Here is a 7,771-nt window from a genome sequence, read left to right on the forward strand (position 1 = left end):
AGAGCCTATATTAGCTGTGTGTTCAGAGTAAAAATAACTGTAGGGCTGGTGCTGCTGCTCCCAAAGTGGGTAAAATTCATTAAAAGAAAAAGGAACAACCAAAAAAATAAAACACCAACTGTAAAATACCTTCACAGTTCTCACTTGAGGGAAAGACTTGCCAGGACAGGTCCCCTGGTCCAAGAGCTAGTAGGGCAAGTGTTCCCTGGTTTGCAACTGCAGCAGCTTTGGCCGAGCAGAAAACATCCCCACATGCCAATGTGGAAATGAGGCCACAGAAATCCCCCATGCCAGCTTTGCTCTTCCTAAGCATCGATTTCCCTGGCATTCACATCCTCAGAGTACAAGAGCATCCATTGGAATGGGAGACCAACTGCCAGCTGCCATTGGCCTTGCTGCCTGCCAGCTTCATGGAAAACATAAAGGCAAAAATAAATCTCCACCACTGCAAATTACTTCATGGGCAAAAGAAAATCAATACATTGCAACTTCACACTGTCTTAATGCCATTAAAAGATCGTTGAAAACCAATCAAAAGAGCATCCATAATTCATTCATACTCCCCTTACTGAATCCTTGTCACAGCCACAGTCTATGTGTGCATCCATAATCTTGTCCCATCATTTTGCACAGTCCTTGTTTTTGAGACAGGAAGAGGGATTTCAGCCAGCAAGGTTCTTATATTGCATCAGTACCTTCAAACCTTGGGTCTCCATCTGTGCTGAGCTCTGACCATCCTAGTCCTCAACTTTCTTGAAAAAACTACTCATCTGAAACATTTATTTCTCAACCCAGTGAGCTTAACGCTTTCACATGGTCAAAACTGCCTTGTCATGATTCATTTCCAGGCATCCCCTTTAGCACACAAGGCAGGACAGCACTAAATCCTTAAAAGTCAAAGGGCTGTCTGGAAAAATTCTTCAGGGAAGGAAAGCAAGCAGATGAAGATGGGTCTTCACAGGTCTTTCACTTTCACTCAGTCTCATTTTTTATGACTTGTTCTGAGCCGCTTGGAATTTCTCACTTCCCCTCCTGACTATAAGTGAATGAAATTAAGGTGAGAGTCTCCCTTCCAGGTGTTGGGGTATCACACAATGAACCCCAAATCCAGACATTTGAACTCTTATCACTACAGATGGCAACTCTGAGGAATATGTATTGAAATCATTACTGACTGCAATGATTTTTTAATTTCATTTCAGATAAATTTTAAGGTTCCATATTGTGCCTAAGATAATATTGTCTCTCCCCTATCAAAGTGGGTCTCTCAATTGGATATTTCGCTTTAGCATCAAAATAATCAATTGGAATGCCATTAGTGGAAATCTGATTGTGCTATAGATTCAACATCAGTCACTACAGAGTTACTAAGAGGTGCAGCCTGGGACTCCCATCAAATTCCTTCTCGGCCTTCAGACCTGCATAAGTTGTGCTTGCAACCATGTGTCTTGCAGGGTACTTACCCACTGGTTTCCTTTATGCTGCCTATTTTAATACAAAGAAGCAGCCAGGCTTAGCAAACCAGCACCTCTTTTAGGTATTTTCTAGAAATATTTATCCAATACTTCTAATTTTCTGCAGAATAGGAATGGTCATGTGGCACAATTTGAAGTAGAAAAGAGGAAGGAATGGTGGCTACATATGGCAGAAACCTCTGAATATCAGTTTTAAAGTGCTATAAACAGATCCACTGCAAATTCCTCAGTCAAGTCCATTTTAGTGGAGCAAGACAGAAAAGGTCTTTGCTTTGAGTGTCTTGTGTGCCAGAACTGTGTTTCTCCATGACTTAGGCTCCATCACTGATGGTAAAATATGAGGATGATTGAATAACTGGTACAATTTCACCACCAGCCCTGGGTGGGACTGTAACTGGTTGTGTGAAGCATCACACAAGCTGAAACAGTGATGTTGTCTGGCAAGCCCTCATGGTACAATCTGCTTTACAACACTCAACAGACTCCATGAGAGTCCTGATAACTTCAGCTGGAGCTCTTTGTGATGGGCAGGAAGCAGCCTTCAGATACTCACAAAATCACAGAATCAAGGACAGATTGAGGTTGGAAAGGACACTGGAGGTCACTTGACCCAACCCCCCTTCTCCAGCAGGGCCACCAACAGCCAGTTGCCCAGGATCATGTCCAGATGGCTTTTGAGTATCTCCAAGACTGGACATTTCCTATTACTGTCTCAGTCCAGCTCTGTGGGGTCCCACGTGCCCCCACAGACGCACGGGTGGGTTCAGTGTTGCAGTCGGTAGCAAAGAGTCGAGAAGGGCATTTGCGTGCACTCCACCAGCAGCATTTATTGCTGCTACACTGTCAAAGGGTGCAGAGGCAAATATGAACGTGATCCCAAAGCTCACAGTTTTATCTGGGGGTGAGGAAAAGTCGGGAGTAGGGAACAGGCACCAATGGGGAAGCTCTGGGGGAGTGACGAGGGGTAGAGGCTGACAGCCAACCAGGGAATTCAAACTGGGGTGGATTAACATAACAGAACAATGCATCCCAGGAGAAGCCTCTTTCTCTCACCATGACCGTAAGTCTCTGGCACCAGAGACTGTTTTACCAAGAGCTCCCTCTGTCCCTTGTGCCACAGGCCAACTGGCCACCACAACTCCTCTTTTCTGTCTTAATTAAAAAGGCCTCTCCCAGGGATCCCAAAACCCAAATATCCCCAACAACTAAACACACACAAAACAATAAAAACAATCAGAAGCACCCACAACCCAGTGTCCCAACAAGTCCTCAAATCTTTCAGAGGATTTTCTCTCTGAATGCTGGAATGGATGCTCTCACGGGCAGTGGTGAGGCTGAAGCAGCGCAGTTCTCTCTGGGCTGCAGCACAGTCCATGCATCCATCTCCAGCGGTACCAGGAGCATCCAGAGGTCGGCAGGGTGATAGGTGTTGGGTGCTGGGCATCGTGGTGGTGAATGTGGGCACAGGCTCTGGCAATTGCTTCTGTTGGGGTTTTAAACAAAGTTAAAAATTTTGCAATTTCAAGTGGGGGGGCCTTTGTCTTCCCCCTTTCTTTTACTTCAAGGTCTGGGGAAAGGGGAATGGTATAACAAGCAGTAAATAAAGAGAGGAGTGCAAGTTAACAGAAAACATGTCAATAGGAGTATTGGGGAGTGTAGCTGTGGGAAAGGCAAAGCAGAGGGGTGGTGGTGGGGAATATTAACTGTTGGGAAAGCAACAGAGAGGGTTAGATCTGGGGAGACACCAAGGGTGTTTTGCCTTATCCATTCAAAGTCTTGTTTGCAGTTCTGGTGATGGGAGGGCGTGTCTGTTTCTGTGGTGGACATTGGTGCTGTTTTGCGTCGTCTCCGTTTCCAAGCAGTGGTGGTCTGGTCTTTTGACTGCGCCCTGTTTATCTTGGTTGGCATTGTGTCTGCAGCAATGGTGTTTGCTGGGCTGCCGCAGGGCTTGTTTTCTCTGGCAGTTTCCAGGTATCATCTATGACCTTTGGCTTCTTCACCCTAGTCCTCTGGTCTTCACACTTAGCATCAGAATCTGAGAAGTCACTATTCTGTTTCTTTGGCTGCTGTTCTGCCTGCTCTAGCTGCACCTGCAAGCTGGTCAGGTTCACATCTTCCCCCATGATGCTCCCGCAGCTTTCTGGGAACAGTCGGGGTCCTACAGCTTGTTTCCTGCGACCCCCCTCTTTTTCTGCTTCTTGTGCAGCACAGGGCTGGGGGCTGCAGGCAGGGCTGGTGCCAAGGTGAAAGGCACCATGCGGGCAGGGCCCCTGCAGCCGCGGGCACAGAGCAGTGGTGGCGGCGACTTGGCAGCCTCAGGGCATTCACGCAGCGGCGGCGGGGGGAGAGGCGCGGTTCAGCAGCGCTGCGATAGTCAGGCAGCGGTTGGGGGCGGGTGGGGGGAGCCAGGGCAAAGCGTCTCTCTAGGAGCTCGCTCCAGCCTGCTGCTACATCGGGGGAGCCAAGTCCACCCGGCTGAGAACAATAATAAACTTCTTTTTCAATTTCTGTGTCATGTGGGTGGTCTGGGCTAGCCGCGGCAAGCGGCAGTGCGGGGCTCGGTCCCGGGCCAGCTGCGGGGTGTGCCCCTGCCTCAGTGGGGGGAGGCAGCCAGGCATGAGCCGGCAGCGGGTCGCGGGCGGGCTTGGAAGCAGCGGCGATGGGGAAGGAAAGAAGCTTTGCTGGGGCCCTTGAGAGTGGCGGGGTCAGGCTTCTCTAGCACCTGCCACAGCTACCGCCGCTTTTTCAGACTGTGTTCGAAGGGCACTAGATTCGCTCTGTTTCTAGTATCGTCAGGCTGTCTCAAGCCTTCTAGGGAGTCCCCAAATGCCACTTTTTTCTGCAGCTGTGGTTCCTTGGGGATTATTTCCAAGCTCTCGCGGGGCTGCCAGGGAAGGTCCAGCCCGGGGCTGTAGCCATTGCCAGAGTTTAGCTGTAGGGTGCTCTCAGACAGCAGCTCTAGCAGCTGTTCTTGGGCTTGGTGCCGGCGCCGCTCTACGGCTTTGGGTCGGGGCTTTTCAAGCTGCGGTAGGAACCCGCCGGGGTTGTGACGCTGGGGCGGCCCCGCGGGCTTTGTGGGGGGGTCACTGCTGCTTTGCTTGCAGCTTCTGCTGGGGCTACTGGGGCCCGAAACCGGCTCAGCTGGGGTGCAGAGCCAATGCTTAGGGGCAGGCTCAGCCTGGCAGGAGCGGCTGGTCCAGCACAGGGCTCAGAGCAGGCGGGCGCAAATGCGCTGCAACCTCCCCTCACAAAGCAGGTACAGGCGTTGTGTTTTTGCAGCAGCTCTTGCAACGCTTTGTGCTCTAGCACACATTGTCACAGCCTCACTATGGCCAGGCAGCAAAGGGAAGGAGATCAGGGCAGCACACGTGGAGGTGCCGCTGTGTCCGAGTGTCCCGGAGTTTTTCTGGTTGCCACCACCCCCACTCTCAGTCTCGGCCACGTGGGAACATGCGGTGGGTTGGGTCTCACGGGCAGGACCACCGATGGAGGGCACAGGGACACAGGAGGGAGATGCAGGGTCCGTGGCTGGGGGCGGGAACTCCCGCCGAAGGGGAAGGGCCCAATGGAAGAGGCACGGCAACACAAGGGGGAGCAGGTGGGGGAGGGGGACCGCGCGCGGGTGAAAAGCCCGCCACTCCTGCCACGTGGCCTCCGCCATGCTGGATGAGGGGAGTGGAGGTGGGAGAATTAAAAATAAACGTAGCAGCGGGGATTGCAGGTCTGACTCTGCTGCCACCACGATCTTGGAGCAAATCTGAAGTAGAGAAAACCAGGGAAGCGGGTACAGGGAAGAGGTCTGGGGAGGAACTGGGGGTAGTCTGGCCATTGCTACCCCGGGCAGGGAACAAAAAAAATCGGGAGGAGGCAGGCAGATGGTAGCAGACCTGTGTCATCGGGCAGAATCCATCTCCCGGTTTCCTTCGAAGCAGGGCAGAGGGAACAGGGATGCAGGGAGAGGGAAGCGGTAAAGGGTTTTTTAAACTGGGGTTAACATTTCCCCACCCTTCCCCAAGACTATGAACTGCTTTTGCTAGCTTGTAAAGCAAATAACCTTTTCCCGACATAAATAACCATCACACAAAGCGCTTTAAATACTCAACTAACCACTGCTCAAATAACCACTGAACAAAATGTTTTAAACCTTCCCTGGTATAACGATAATTTTCCCAAACTTCCCAAATCTTAGAACCAGGAGAAAAACTTCCCGCAGGAGACGAGAGCACTCTGCCCCCATCTCCCTCTCTTCCCAACCCTAGAGATAAAAATAAATTAACAGAAAAGGATACAAAAGTGACCCATATTACTTTAGAGGGTCAAATAAAAGTCTCGAGGTCGGTCCACTGACTTAAGACCAGTCTTCTCTTTCTGTAGAAGGTTGTTGGTCTCCCCTGCCAAGCCCCTGATAGAACTCAGAGGTTTCTTTGGGATAATGACTGCTCAAATGCGACGTAAATCCAGAAACTACTGGAGACGCTGTCTGGGGTAGTCTGAGGCACCACACTGGGCACCATTTATTACCGTCTCTGTCCGGCTCTGCGGGGTCCTGCATGCCCCCACAAACGCACAGGTGGGTTCAGTGTTGCAGTCGGTAGCAAAGAGTTGAGAAGGGCATTTGCGTGCACTCCAGCAGGAGCATTTATTGCTGCTACGCTGTCGAAGAGTGCAGGGCTAAATACAAGCATAATGACAAAGCTCACAGTTTTATCTAGGGGTGAGGAAAAGTCGGGAGTAGGGAACAGGCACCAATGGGGAAGCTCTGGGGGAGTGACGAGGGGTAGAGGCTGACAGCCAACCAGGGAATTCAAACTGGGGTGGATTAACATAACAGAACAATGCATCCCAGGAGAAACCTCTTTCTCTCATCATGACCGTAAGTCTCTGGCACCAGAGACTGTTTTACCAAGAGCTCCCTCTGTCCCTTGTGCCACAGGCCAATCAGCCACCACAACTTCCCAGTTAAATATGACCTCATTTCTTGCTTCTGAACACCCAGTTACACAAAGGATTGATTGAAGTACCTGACATATATTTTAATTTCAAGGAATTTAGCCCAGAACTACACTATGATTTACAGCTATCAATCCTTCACATGTGGAACCCAGCTCAGGTTTGTATAGGTATCCCATCCCCATTTCAAATTCAGCCCTTGGGAGGAGAACATCCCACGGGCTGGCAATGATCCTAAGGGTAAAGTTTGTCTACACTGCCTTTGGTAGCTGCAAGATTTCGCTCCAGTCATTCCAAGGATGCCACTTATCACTTCTCCAAACACAGGAAGAAATTGCCCTGTCTTAGGACAACTTCTGTCTTCACAAATATAAAACTGAAAATCTATTTCCAGCCTCCTTTCCCTTGCCCACTCATCTCCAAGATGACACTTCCCTCTCCCATCGGAAGCAGTCTCTGACAAGCTGCTCCTCCAGGGCTTTCTGAACACTGCAGCTCTGAAGGATCAGCAAATCCTCTTAAGTCCAGACCACACAAATCCCAGTTTTTCGGTGGCTTGTCTCAAGAGGAACATTTTCCTGCACAGGCAGGCACAGCTCTCCAGACCATGCAGTCTCTCCATGCTGAAAGCAACAGTGTGCTGCACAATACCAGGAGCTCACAACATTATTTTCTCTTGGTTTGCAATTGAACAGGCATACCCTAATGCACAAGTGCCCTTTGAATGATGCTCTCAAATTTACAACTTTTGTTGTTCTCAAACGCTGTTTCATAATTTGCACCTTCTATGTGCTAGGGTTCAGAAGGGGAAGGGTTAATAATCAATTGTAGAAAACTGCATTTTATTGCACAAAGATGAATGTTGATGATGCACAGTACCAAAATCAGCAAGAAACTACAGTGTGGCTGAAACCTTGTTGCTGCTCCCAGATATCACATAATAACCTGCAGCTTATTGAGCAAGGCATGCACTGTGAGTCTTCCAAATTAAGTATTTTTTCCACTTTCCTGGAGAACAAGTGTCCACACCTCCCACCTTGAATGATGTGGGACCCTGCACTATCAGAGCAGCGTTTTGCTACTACCATTATCTTTCCTGTTCCTCCAAAGGTCTGGTTAGGAATTAGCCATGAGAACACAGTCACTAGGCTCTCCTTTGGAACAACCCTCTGCCTACCTATCAAGTCAACCTTGCTGGACCATTGCAAATGTGGGTCTGAATGAGTCCAGGATACCTGAGCAGTGACAACATGGATGTGCTTCTTAAATCATGTTATTGCTTAGCTTGATTACATAATGAAAAATCCAAAGAAACTGAGCAGAAACTGTGTCTAGAAGACAGAGTG

This window comes from Corvus hawaiiensis, chromosome 26, assembly GCF_020740725.1.
Source record: "Corvus hawaiiensis isolate bCorHaw1 chromosome 26, bCorHaw1.pri.cur, whole genome shotgun sequence".
In the NCBI taxonomy this organism is placed as follows: Eukaryota; Metazoa; Chordata; class Aves; order Passeriformes; family Corvidae; genus Corvus; species Corvus hawaiiensis.